Raw genomic sequence first — 13,315 nt, 5'->3', positions numbered from 1 at the left:
CTGCCAAAGCCGATAAGATTTTCACGGTAACCCAGCAGTGCTGCGCGGCCACGAGGCGCCCATCCCCCATAGACGCGGTTCCAGCTCCTCCTACAGCAGGCTGGTGCTCCTACCACGCCCGTTTTGGCGCGAAAGCATGATGCTGCCACTCCCCCTGCAGTTTTTCGCCCAAAAAAAAAACAAAGCTCCTGCAGCATTCCTGGCGAAGGAGGACCGGGTCTAACGGGCACTCCGCGGTTGCGATGCCGTCGGATCTACGGGGAAACTTTATTATATCACTGATTCCCTATCGGGCTGACATTTTCTTTGTGACACCGGGGCGCAGTGTAGCATTCTACCTGCATCGAAGCTTGATATGCAGGCTGGGAACCTCGGTTTTTCCCTCGTGGCGGCTAATGGCGCAGCAATTCGAACTTTCCGAAAGCGGCGGGTCGAAGTCTGTTTCGGCGGTCAGCGCTTCTTTTGGGAATTCGTCATGGCCACAGTCTCACAGACCATCCTAGGGGCGGATTTTCTGTGTGCCAGCAGCCTCCTCATCGATGTCCGGTACCGCCAGCTGATCAACGCGGCCACCTTCCACTCGATTCCGTGCTACCACGGTACCTCCATGTCGCACTCTATTGCTTGCGCCTTTCCTCCTCTGGATGACTTCACTCGGCTCCTCGGAGAGTTTCCGGAGCTGACAAGGCCCACTTTCTCCTCCTCGGCAACGAAGCATGGTGTTGAACATCATAACACCACTACTGGCCCCCCAGTTTATGCACGGGCTAGAAGGCTCGGACCCGGCAAGCTCGCGGCTGTGAAAGCGGAGTTCGACATGATGGAGCAGCTCGGGATCATTCGATGATCCAATAGTCCCTGGTCCTCGCTTCTCCACATTGTTCCGAAACCGGGCGGCAGCTGGCGGCCATGCGATGACTACCGACGCCTAAACGACGCCACCACTCCGGATCGGTACCTGATTCTGCATATTCAGGACTTCTCGGCCCATTTGGCGGGAAATTCTATCTTTTCTAAAGTCGATCTCGTCCTGGGATATCACCAGGTTCCCGTGCACCCGCAAGATGTCCCGAAAACCGCAGTCATCACCCCTTTTGGCCTTTTTGAGTTCCTGCGGATGCCGTTTGGCTTGAAGAACGCAGCACATGCGTTCCAGCGTTTAATGACTCCGGGCTCCGAGACCTACGCTTCATCTTCGTCTACCTTGATGACATTCTTATCGCCAGTGCTAGCAAGGAAGAGCACATCTCCCATTTACATTCCCTCTTTATGCACCTCAGCCAGCACGGTTTAATCATCAACCCGGCCAAGTGCCAGTTCGGCCTGCAGCAGATCAATTTCTTGGGCCACCGCATAACATCGGACGGCGCCGTCCCCTTAATGACGAAGGTGGAAGTGGCTACCTCTTTCCCACGCCCGCCAACCATCAAGGCCTTGCAAGAGTTCCTGGGGATGGTCAACTTCTACCATTGTTTTGTCCCTAAGGCAGCTCAGCTTATGCAACCCTTGTACGGGGCCCTCAAGGGCAAGTCCGGTAAGGATCCAATCAGCTGGACAGCCGAGATGGACCAGGCGTTCGTCAACACCAAGAACGCCTTGGCCAACGCAACCATGCTGGCACACCCACTTCCAGGTGCCACCATCGCCCTTACCACGGACGCGTCAGACTACGCCATCGGTGCAGTGCAAGAGCAGTGGGTCAATGGCACGTGGCAACCGCTGGCGTATTTCAGCCGTCAACTACGGAAAAATGAAAAAAAATACAGCACCTTCGATCTGGAGCTTTTCCTCGCCATTCGCCATTTCCAGTTCTTAATGGAAGGACGTCCCTTCACAGCTTTTGTCGACCACAAACCTCTTACGTTCGCCATGGCCAAGACCACCGAACCGTGGTCCGCTCGTCAACAATGACACTTGACGTTTATTTCCGAATTTACCACGGACATTCAACATGTGTCTGTTAAGGGCAACCTGGTGGCGGATTGCCTCTCCCATGCGACGGTCCACGCGGTGCACCTGGGGATCGACTGCGCCCTCATGGCTGCAGATCAGGCCTCGGACACTGAGGTCCAATCATACAGAACCGTTCCCTCTCGCTTCCAAGCGACTGACGTCACTTTCCAGGACACAGGCGCCACGCTCCTTTGCGACGTCTCCATGGGCGTTCCCCGACCTATCGTGCCGGTCGCATGGCGCCTGTTAGATCTCTTAATTTCAGTGGACCACACTAATCTGAGGTCAGCGCACTAAAATAAAAGATTTTGAGTCTGGTGGTAGTTTTAAATAGTCGATTTATTGCAGCACTGACTTACACGTTTGACTGTCCTTTGTTCTACTGAAAAACATGTTCAAAATGGCTGGTTCTTATACAGCATCAGATTACAGCAAATGCATCTGCCCCTTTACTACCATTGGCTCAGCAGCATGCACGCAGAGCTATGGTTAGTTCAGCTAAATCGGCCGATGTGAGGTTACAACTCTGTGATTGGATCTTTGGTGCATCACCCCATTTCTATGTTCTACAGTTCTAGCAGCACGTGGTTGATTGTTTCTGTGGCTGTTTAAGCACAATCAGATTACTACAGTCATTAGTTTAATCATATTAAAATCTATGTTATTAAAATATATATATATTTCCCCTAACACTCCCCCCTTTGATTCTTTCAAAAACTGAATCATAAAAATAAAAAGTCAGATAAAAATATAATCAATCATTGCTGTGTTTCGCCACTGTCCGGATCAGTGGCTCTGCACAAATTTACACCAACCAGGATTTTACCATGGCCACAGTAAAAGCCCGGTTTTAACAGGTTAGTTGATTTCATGATCTTAAATTAATTAGTGCATCTTAAAAAGGGGGAGGAGCTCCCCTCAGCTTATGGCTTTGGCTTTGAAAAATACATTCAGGTAAAAATTAAAAAGTAAAAAAGGTAGAATAAGTATAAAAAGTAGAAAAGGTACAAAACGATCTTGCAGCTAAATATAACTTGCCCCTTTAAGATGTAAAAACGGTCTGCGGCGACCTGCAAGGCGTCTTACCCGCGGGGCAGCAGCCGCCTGGTGGCAAGCACATTTAATCAACAGAAATACACACAATTTGATCCCCATCCTATTGTACAAGGTTGTCAGGGCGAGGCTGGTTCTGGACCCAAGTGCAGACAGATGAGGCGAGAAGCAGGTATGCAGTCTTAAATAAAAGTACTTTACTAGAATCACACAGGTAAACAGTTACAAACATAGGAGCTCAAGACAAGCTACCACTAGGCAAATGGCTCATCAAGACTTAAAACCACAGAACTTAAATACAAGCAAAAACAGGTGAAACCAATAAACCTGATAAAAGGCAGTTAAGTAATAAACACAGGAGAAACTAGTAACAATTAGCAAAGGGAAAAAACAAGTGAAGGTGCCATCTAGGGGTTACTGAGGGAACTAACCGGCACCCTCACAGGACCCCCTCCCCTAGGAACGGCTCCTGACGTTCCTCCTGGACGATTAGGGTGGCGACGGCGAAAATCCCTGATGAGTTCAGGATCCAAAATGTCCCGGGCTGGAACCCAGGAACGCTCTTCAGGACCATAACCCTCCCAGTCGACCAGGTATTGAATGCTCCTCCTAACCCGGCAACTATCAAGGAGGCGACGGACAGTGTAGGCTTGCTGACCGTCAATCATGCGGGGCGGGGGGGGGAGGTCTGGAAGCAGGAACCAAGGGACTGGTAAGTACCGGCTTGAGGTGAGAGATGTGGAACGTGGGATGTATCTTCATCGACCGAGGAAGGAGGAGCCAGTAGGCCACAGGGTTTCTCTTCGGTGCCAACAGGTGGACTCGGGGGTACTTGGAAACTCTTGGTCAGATTCGAAACACCGGAAGATCTCACCTCTGTGGAAGTAGTGAATCTCCTCTCTCTACCATGCTCCCGGAGGTGGTTATCCACCCTGATGGCAAGGGAGATGAGTGTGTCAAGGTCCTCCGGAACCTCTCTGGATGACAGTTCATCTTTGATAGATTCGGAAAGGCGAAGTTGGCTATGCTGCAGTTGCCCTGGCGGAGATTCAAAAGTCTCTTAGCTGCCTCCCGTCCACTCACAGGATGGTCAAAGATTTTGCTCATCTCTTCGGCGAGAAGGAGAATGTCCGAGCAGACAAAAGATTGCTGCTCCCAGATAGCGGTAGCCCAGGCGAGAGCTTTTCCTGAGAGAAGTGATATGATGAACACTACCTTAGAGCGGGGTGATAGGAACATGGAGGGTTGGAGTTCAAAAACTAGGAAGCACTGGGTCAAGAAGCCGCGACACTTGCCCGGATGACCGTCATAGCGCTCTGGCACGGGTAGCTGAGGCTCTCGGTGAGTCTGGAGGTCAGCGACCGGTGGGGTAGTACCCAAAGGAACTGACTGAGGAGGAACATCCTGAGCAGAAGCCACAGCGGCTGGGTGTTGAATGGTCTGAGTCCACATATTTACCTTGTCCGAAATGCTTTGGAGAAGTTGCTCAAGGCGGCCGAGAAAAGCACCTTGATGGGAGAGAATAGAACAAAATTCCTCCATCACTGCTGGGTCCATACTGGCTCAGTCTTGCTGTCAGGGTGAGGCTGGTTCTGGACCCAAGTGCAGACAGATGAGGCGAGAAGCAGGTATGCAGTCTTAAATAAAAGTACTTTACTAGAATCACACAGGTAAACAGTTACAAACATAGGAGCTCAAGACAAGCTGCCACTAGGCAAATGGCTTGTCAAGACTGAGCACAGAGGGAAGAAACCACAGAACTTAAATACAAGCAAAAACAGGTGAAACCAATAAACCTGATAAGAGGCAGTAAAGTAAGAAACACAGGAGAAACTAGTAACAATTAGCAAAGGAAAAAAAACAAGTGACGATGCCATCTAGGGGTTACTGAGGGAACTAACCAGCACCCTCACACAAGGCCTCCCTCTTATCTTTCTGAGGAATGTTTTGTCAAGATTCTTCAAGGGCATTTTATGGCTTCGTGGCTCCTTGTTATCTAACAGGTGCTATCCTCCCTGTTTCCTTACATTTTACCATTCCCTTATCATTTCTATTTGTCTTTTGATGCTTTTATGCTATGTTTTTCCGCTTGCCTGTTGTCAGTCCCTGTTCTAAGAATTAAAACCCATCTTTGAATCTAACAGCTATTTGTTACAATTCCCTTCTTTGAGAAGGAAATATCCTTATTGACTTCTCACAATCGGCTCTTGACTAATCTAGCTAGCTCTTATTGCTCTCTCAACTTGGGCGTTAGTTAGTAGGGAGTCTTGAAGATTTCTCCCTTCCTTACAGTCCATTCCTTTGAGGAGAAGGAGCAACCTCTGACCCCTTACTCAAATTCAATTCACTGTTCCGGTGTTCCAATTCTGCCCCGCCTGGGATCTCCTCTGTTTCTTCTATCTTTCCTGATGTTACCCCGCCTGGGGTCTCCTCTACATTGCTTCGGATCTTCTCTTTCGGTGTGCTCAATTAATTTGTTAGTGCTTGTCAGTCATGGGCATGAGTACCCAATTGGCTTATGTATCAAAGTCTTACTACACACGTTACATATATCAAATACACTATTATTACAAGTTGGATAACTACCAGAGCATGTGAAATAATATGAACCTAAGGGTGTGCTGATGTCTTAAGCCCAATATCCCACCAATGTGAGTTGTCCCCTATGCTGTCAATTTCAATATCTATTCTCGAGTTGTCTTGCTCCAAAACATAAAAATGCTTTAGGGAGGAGTTCAGTCACATCATGAGCTCACTGAAACCCACAAACAACAGGGGAATGTCATATCCGATTATCCGAATTGTGCCACATAATTGTGTAGCTCATGGATTTAAAAGATTCTCCAGATCTCTTTTACTCGTATCCATCTTGTGGATAATTCTTACTAAACATGATTTCTCCTTGGCCCTCAATTGTCCCAATTCAGATTCCATGTAACTCTCCACTTCAACTTCAATTTCAATCCCTCTAACAGGTACCAGTGTGTTTAACTCTATTCTGATTGTTTCATTAATTAGATAGTTTCTCGATGGAGTATGTGTCAATGCTTTAAAAGTTGTCTCGCTTTCCTGAGCCACATTAACCATGTTTTGCTGTTGTCAAGTAACTGAGCATGTCTGAGATCCGTTCTTCAGTGCAAATTCACCATACATTCCTGGATGATAATTGCCTCATATGTACCAAATCACATTTGCACACTGCTACCGGTATCTCCATATCATGCCATCCAATACAAGCCTTTCTCGGGCTTTCAGGTGTCTTATCAAAAGATTGTAGTCATCTGGAGATCTTTGCTCATCTTCATCTGCATGGTCCCGATGTCTTGGGTAGTGGCCAGACTATCAATTTACTATTCTTAACTACACTTTCCTGACTTTCACTAGAAAGTTTTGAAAATTCTCAATTGGTGGTGTAATTCTCCTGTTTCAATCTTACACCCTCAATCACTTTCCTTTAATTACCATTCATATCTCATTCATGAGTCCTGGAGAAACTTTACTGTCCAGTACAATATTTAAGATAGAAAACATAGATCAAATGTTCTCACTTGATCCAAGTTATTAACACATTTTATTATCATTATTTTAGAGGATCTTTTAATTTCCCAAAAGTAACCAAATATATAGTGCCTGAGTCCATGTTGTCATTCCAAAATTATCCCAAAATCCAAACAGCAGTATTATGAGCTATCTCTTACTTTTGTTATCGGTGTGGGAAAGTATTTTCCAGCAGAGACATGGCTAGCTGGACAAAGCCACATTGTATTGTGCAGCTGGCTGAATACTTCTTCAAGGTCTTACTTGCTATTTCTTAATTGTGCCTTTGTATCCTTATCTCTTCCAAGAACAAGCTCTTTCTAAATAGTTACCAGGTTGTAATTACAAGCAACATTTCAGAATGGCAGCTAATTTCTACTTATGTTAGTCTAAAAGGGTTAATATAGCCAAATATACCATGGTGCTTTCCGTTTGTTTTCCAGCTAACAAGACTAAATGGTACCTTTCAGATAGTTTTATACTGGTCAAATATTGAGGACCCCTTTATATCTCCCCTTTTATATGCACCTTACCCCGGTATATACTACTCCCGGTACCACTCAGACGTGTCCTTTGTTGAGGTCAAAGAGGCACTGGGGACATTCTCACCCAGTCCCTGCTTTACTGCCTTGGCCAACCTTTTCATCCTCTGCTTACGACATTTATTACAGGCCATGAAAATCAAAAAGCACATTACAACAAACTGCACTACTACTAATACATGTGAAATTAATCTAATCCAAGGATGGATCTGTATATTCAGTCCCCAACTCCAAAGGTCATCCCACCAAGTGATGACTTTAATTTGATCAATGTCATGCTTAATGTTTTTATTGTTCTGTTGTAGGTTATAATAAACCTTCTGGGAGAGGCGTATCTCCATTTGCAATTTCAGAAACAAGTGATTCTCAGGCTAGGTGGCTTACACAGTGTTTTAACATTAGAGACAGAAGTGCTGCAATTAGTTTACAAGGTAACTTCCATATAACAAAAGAAAGAAGGGAATCCATTGTGACTCTGCTTAGAGCCCAAGGGGTTAATTTATCAAATCATAATTTTCCTTCTGTCACTGTGGTGAAATATTAACTTAAAATTAAGAAACTTAAATTTAATAATGTCCAATATCTTTAAATTTCATTCCTAAAGCTGTTGCTTGGTGAACTTAAACAGCTGTCAGTGGAAAGGGTTAACTCCTTTGCAGGTTTTTAAGAAGGTAGAACGAAACATTATCAGGCACATGCAATTATGTTACTTCACGTAAATTAAAAAAACTTTCCTGATCGAAAAAGACAGTTGTGTTTACACACTTTAACTAAACACGAACAGAACAGATAAAACAAAACAAAACAAAATAGCACATTCTTGCAGAAAACAGTAAATTATGTCATATTTCTTATTGTCCTTTCTTCAGATGTCTTTCCAAAATACTGTAAAAACATTGAATATAACTGGAGAAAAATTAGTTTTTCACATTTAAACAAATCAAATCAAACTGCTTTAGAAGATTTCACCATAGCAACCGCGACTCCAAGGTTAAATCTTAGAATGAAACTTAATCTTTTGTTAAACAAAGTTTTTGTTGCTCTTCTCAGTTTTTACACATCAGCTTAACTTAAATTATTTCAAAGGTTTTTTTTTCAATTCTTGGGGCACAATCTTATTCGCACATTCTTAAAACTTCCAAAATCCAAGACAAGACAAAAGATTTAAACGCTTTTAACACAGAGAAGTGGGTGGAGCTAAAACACACATAACAGAATCTTTCTTTTAAAGAACATCTAATCAGACAAAAGAAATACTGTAACTTCTTAAACATTCATAGTCAGGAAAACTTTTACACTTTAACACACACTTTCACACAAACTGAAATTCCAGCATTTTTTTTTAAGGTTCCTTTCACTCAGCAAATCTTGTGTTTTATTTGTCTCAGCACAGATGTTAATAACTTCCATGTCAGTAAAACTTTAAGTTTCTCTTTTTTTTCCTCTTTTTATATCGGTGTGGCAGTAGCTTTTTTCGACCTTCCAAATCCCTGTTTTTTTCCTTTCTTTGCTGAGTTTTCAGATTGGTTAGCCTGCAAATTAGATCTTTTTCCTTCTTTATCTCTCCTGTGTTCAGCCCCGAGTGTTCCAACCAGTTAGTTTTAAATCGCTCGTCGTACTCTAACACTTCCTCCGTCCCTTTCTGTTGACAGGCTATGATCTTTCCCCAATCCGTTTTTGCAGGGCTAAACACTTGTAACCACCGTTGGATTGCATCCCATCTGGCATCTATATCTTGCTCATCATTTCCCAGGCCAGTCTTAACTTTGCTGTGTAACTTATTTCCCTCTCTCCTGGGTATCATTACAGTCAGAATTTGGACTCCGTCCCACGGGTGGAGTTGGTACTTCGCCCTTTCTTCCCCATTTTCTTTCTACTCATACTCCTTTTCTATTCTTTTCCTTTTCTTTCTCAATGGGGCCAAATGGGGTCCTATTTTCTCTTCTTCGCTTTCACTAACATTACTAGAGGATTCCGAGTCGGTCTCTTGACCTGCTTCTTGTCTTTGTCTCCTACGACCTTCCTCCTTTATTTCATTTAGATCTGGGTATCCCTTCCAGGTCCCGACACATTTTCCCTTTTCTTGGACTACCGGTTGTTTATCCAATTGTTTTTTACATTCCTTAACTTCACCTCTAAGTTTTTTAACTTCCATTTCTAACTTTTCAAGCTCAGTTGTTTTCTTTTTCAATTGTTCATAAATCGCATCTTTCTGCTCTTTTGCATTGGTCAAATCGTGGTTATGTTGGGAGCGTGTCTTAATTTCATTTCGATGTCGGATCTGGCCCATAACTGCCAAGGACCATCTGATCCGTCTTTTATCTTTCATACGGGTCGTTTTTCCCCAAACCCTTTTTATGTCATCCAAAGACCACTATCCGGAGGAGGTACTGTACTTTTGTTCGATTTCGGAATAGGTTGGATATATTTCTTGAGGCTAAAGGGATGAAGGGATATGGGGAGAAGGCAGGGACAGGGTACTAAATTTGGATGATCAGCCATGATCTCATTGAATGGCGGAGCAGGCTCGAAGGGCCGAATGGCCTACTCCTGCTCCTATCTTCTATGTTTTCTATGTTTTAGGTAAGTCAAACTGTAATTCTATATAGTCTTTCAACTGCTGGAGAATTTCGTTTTCTGAAATTTCAGGTGGGGCCCACCCCCCCTTAATAGTCATAGGCTTATTGGGTGATGCCATAATCGATTTCTTTACTTGGGGGTCTCGAGTCGTATGCTTTTCAGCCGGGTCGGTAATTAATTAAATAACACCGCCGTAGTTAGAGCTCTATATGGGACCTCGAGCCGTCTACCACCCGGAGGGTTCACTGCCCGGAGTTTTGCGGAATCGCGTGGAGGGGAGATGACTAGACAACCGACCGAGGACTTTTATAAAGAGGAGTCCTTACCTCCAAAAATAGATCCGGTGTCCCAGAATCAGTCTCTTCCTTCAGCGACCCTGCTCGACTACGCCAAATTGTTAGATCTCTTAATTTCAGTGGACCACACTAATCTGAGGTCAGCGCACTAAAATAAAAGATTTTGAGTCTGGTGGTAGTTTTAAATAGTCGATTTATTGCAGCACTGACTTACACGTTTGACTGTCCTTTGTTCTACTGAAAAACATGTTCAAAATGGCTGGTTCTTATACAGCATCAGATTACAGCAAATGCACCCACCCTTTACTACCATTGGCTCAGCAGCATGCATGCAGAGCTATGGTTAGTTCAGCTAAATCGGCCGATGTGAGGTTACAACTCTGTGATTGGATCTTTGGTGCATCACCCCATTTCTATGTTCTACAGTTCTAGCAGCATGTGGTTGATTGTTTCTGTGGCTGTTTAAGCACAATCAGATTACTACAGTCAATAGTTTAATCATATTAAAATCTATGTTATTAAAAAATATATATATATCCCCTAACAGCGCCGGAAGGTGTTTGATGCCATACACGGGTTGTCGCACCCTGGGATGAAGGCTTCACAACGGGTTATGTCGGCGAAGTTCGTCTGGAAAGGTATGCACCTCGATGTCCGTGACTGGGCTAATACCTGCGTCATCTGCCAGAAGGCCAAAATCCAGCGTCATGTTAAAGCTCCAGTGGCTACGTTCGCTGTTCCGGAGCGTCGTTTCGACCACACGCATGTGGACCTTGTGGGGCTGTTTCCGCCTTCTCAGGGTTATACTCATCTCCTCACCATGGTGGACTGCACCACTAGGTGGCCAGAGGCAATTCCTTTGGTTTCCACCACTTCGGCAGACGTCACTAGAGCTTTCATCTCCTGTTGGGTTGCCCGTTTCGGGGTACCGGTGGACATCTCTTCTGACCGTGGGCCACAATTTTCCTCGGAGCTTTGGAACACTGTAGCTCAGGGGCTCGGCACTAAACTTCATCGCACCACCGCCTATCATCCACAGGCAAATGGCCTTTGCGAGTGATTCCACAGGTCGCTTAAAGCCACCCTTTGGGCCAGTCTTCAAGGTGCAGGATGGGTGGGCAGACTTCCATGGGTCCTTTTGGATCTTCGTACGGTGCCCAAAGAAGACCTGCAATCGTCCTCAGCTGAACTCGTCTACGGCCAGCCTCTCCGAGTACCAGGGGATTTCCTCCCTTCTCCCACAGAGCCATGGTCCGCCTTCTAGCAACTCGTTAGCCACCAGGAAGCGGCCAGATGCTTCGCTCCGGTGCCTACGTCAAATCACGGCTTACACAACTCCCACGTGCCACCGGGACTGAAGAATGCTGAGTATGTATTCATCCACCACGACGCTCACCGGGATCTGCTCAAACCCCCTTACACTGGACCTTTCCACGTCATCGAACCAGGAGACAAATCCTTTTCGGTCGACGTCAGAGGAAAGCCGGATCACATCTCGGTGGACCGATTGAAGCCGGCGCACCTGGACCTGGTCCACCCAGTCGTTGTCGCTCAACCACCCAAATGTGGCCGACCGCCCGCAGCCACCACGCCAGATCAACCAAAGCCGCCCGCCAACTCGACCACACTCGCCGCGCCTGCTCAACTACAACCGACTGCCAGCTCGACCATCGGTCATCAACTTCCACTGCCAGGGTATCGAAGTCGATCAGACAGACTTGTCAGACCTCCTCCTCGTCTCACTTTTTCTGTTAAAGACAATTCTGGGGGGGGCGCATGTGGCGGAGCCACCAAAGGACTCAGAGCGGTTGTACATAATTCCTTTAACAGCAATGCAGTTACTGTCTGTGCCTGTACCTTTAATTACACTGTTTGACTGTACAATGTCTAGTTACCTTTACAGCGTGGTTTCAACGTGATGACATCATGCTGTTAGTCACGTGATTCCCCAATGGCGGGAAGAACGTGATGACATCATGACGTCAGCCTTCAGACCTGGGGATCAGTCCTCGTGGAGCCTTCAAAGAGAGCAGACCTGTATTTGATGTATTCCAGCAGTTTCTAGTTAAAACCTGTTTTGTTCCATTAAAGTTCATTGTTTTAATTGCCTGAGTCGAACTCAGTCTTTTCGATAGGAACCTCCGTTCCTACAAGGTCATGATAAAGTCGTTGATGGCAAGGAATGAAAATTCTGGAAGGAAATTCAGAGAGAGGCAGTAAATGATGCACTGACAGAGTCCAAGGGGTGGGTGGGGTGAGTGGGATAGGAGGGCTGCTAAGGTAGTCCCCCCGAGGGCATGCTGGGCAGGAAGGTCGGGGAGAGAGAGAGGAGGATGGGGGATTTGGGGTAAGGAGGCAGGGACGGGAGCTTCAGTGGGTCCTTCAGAGAATGTCAAGAGGCAAGACTTGGATGGCAGCAATTTATTAACTTTTGATTTACTAGAATGGTGCCAGCGATGAGAGACTAGAGAAGCTGGGATTGTTCTCCTTAGAGCAGAGACGGGTAAGAGGAAATTTAATGGAGGTGTTCAAAATCATGAAGGGTTTTGATAGAGTAAATAAGGAGAAACTGTTTCCAGTGGCTGAAGGGTCGGTAACCAGGGGATACAGATTTGAGGTAATAGGCAATCGAACCAGAGGGGCGATGAGGTCAAATTTATTTACACAGCGAGTTGTTGTGATCTGGAACGCGTTGCCTGAAAGGGCGGCGGAAGCAGATTCAATAGCAACATTCAAAAGGGAATTACATAAATACTTGAAGGGGAAAAATTTGCAGGACTATGGGAAAAGAGCAGGGAGTGGGTCTAATTGGAGAACTCTTTCAAAGAACCGGCACAGGCATGATGGGGCCAAATGGCCTCCTTCTTTGCTGTATCATTCTATGATTCTATAAGGAGAGTGCAAAGTCAAATGAGTGGTGATGGGTTGGGGCAGGGTTTAGGGGAGCAAAGTACCTGAGAAGGCAGAACTGAAAGGTGGCATGACTGGGTGATAAGAAGGAGAGAAGACAGGAGGGAAGGGTCTGAAATTGGTCAAGAGAGAAAAATAAATGACCAAAAGAGACAAACACAAAAAGCTTTTAAAAGACAGAAAATAAAACATAAATTTATTATTTAATTTAAAAATATCATTTAAAAATAAATTCAGATAGTTCTTTCAGTAAGTGATCTCGCAGCTTGTTGCTGGAGGTGTCCTTTACAGAGAAACAGTGTGCAAGTGGTTAAAAAGCACACAGCTTCCCATTCAGGACATTGAGTAATCTGTAGAACAGCTCAGGCCGTTTCCATAGCGATTTTTTCTTCTTCTCGGCCATTTTCAATATCACACCTCGCAGTATTTGTGTTCCGATGATCC

This window comes from Somniosus microcephalus, chromosome 32 (assembly GCF_052327205.1).
Source record: "Somniosus microcephalus isolate GS21.2 chromosome 32, FLI_Smic_1.0, whole genome shotgun sequence".
Taxonomy (NCBI): domain Eukaryota; kingdom Metazoa; phylum Chordata; class Chondrichthyes; order Squaliformes; family Somniosidae; genus Somniosus; species Somniosus microcephalus.
This window is presented reverse-complemented; position numbering follows the sequence as displayed.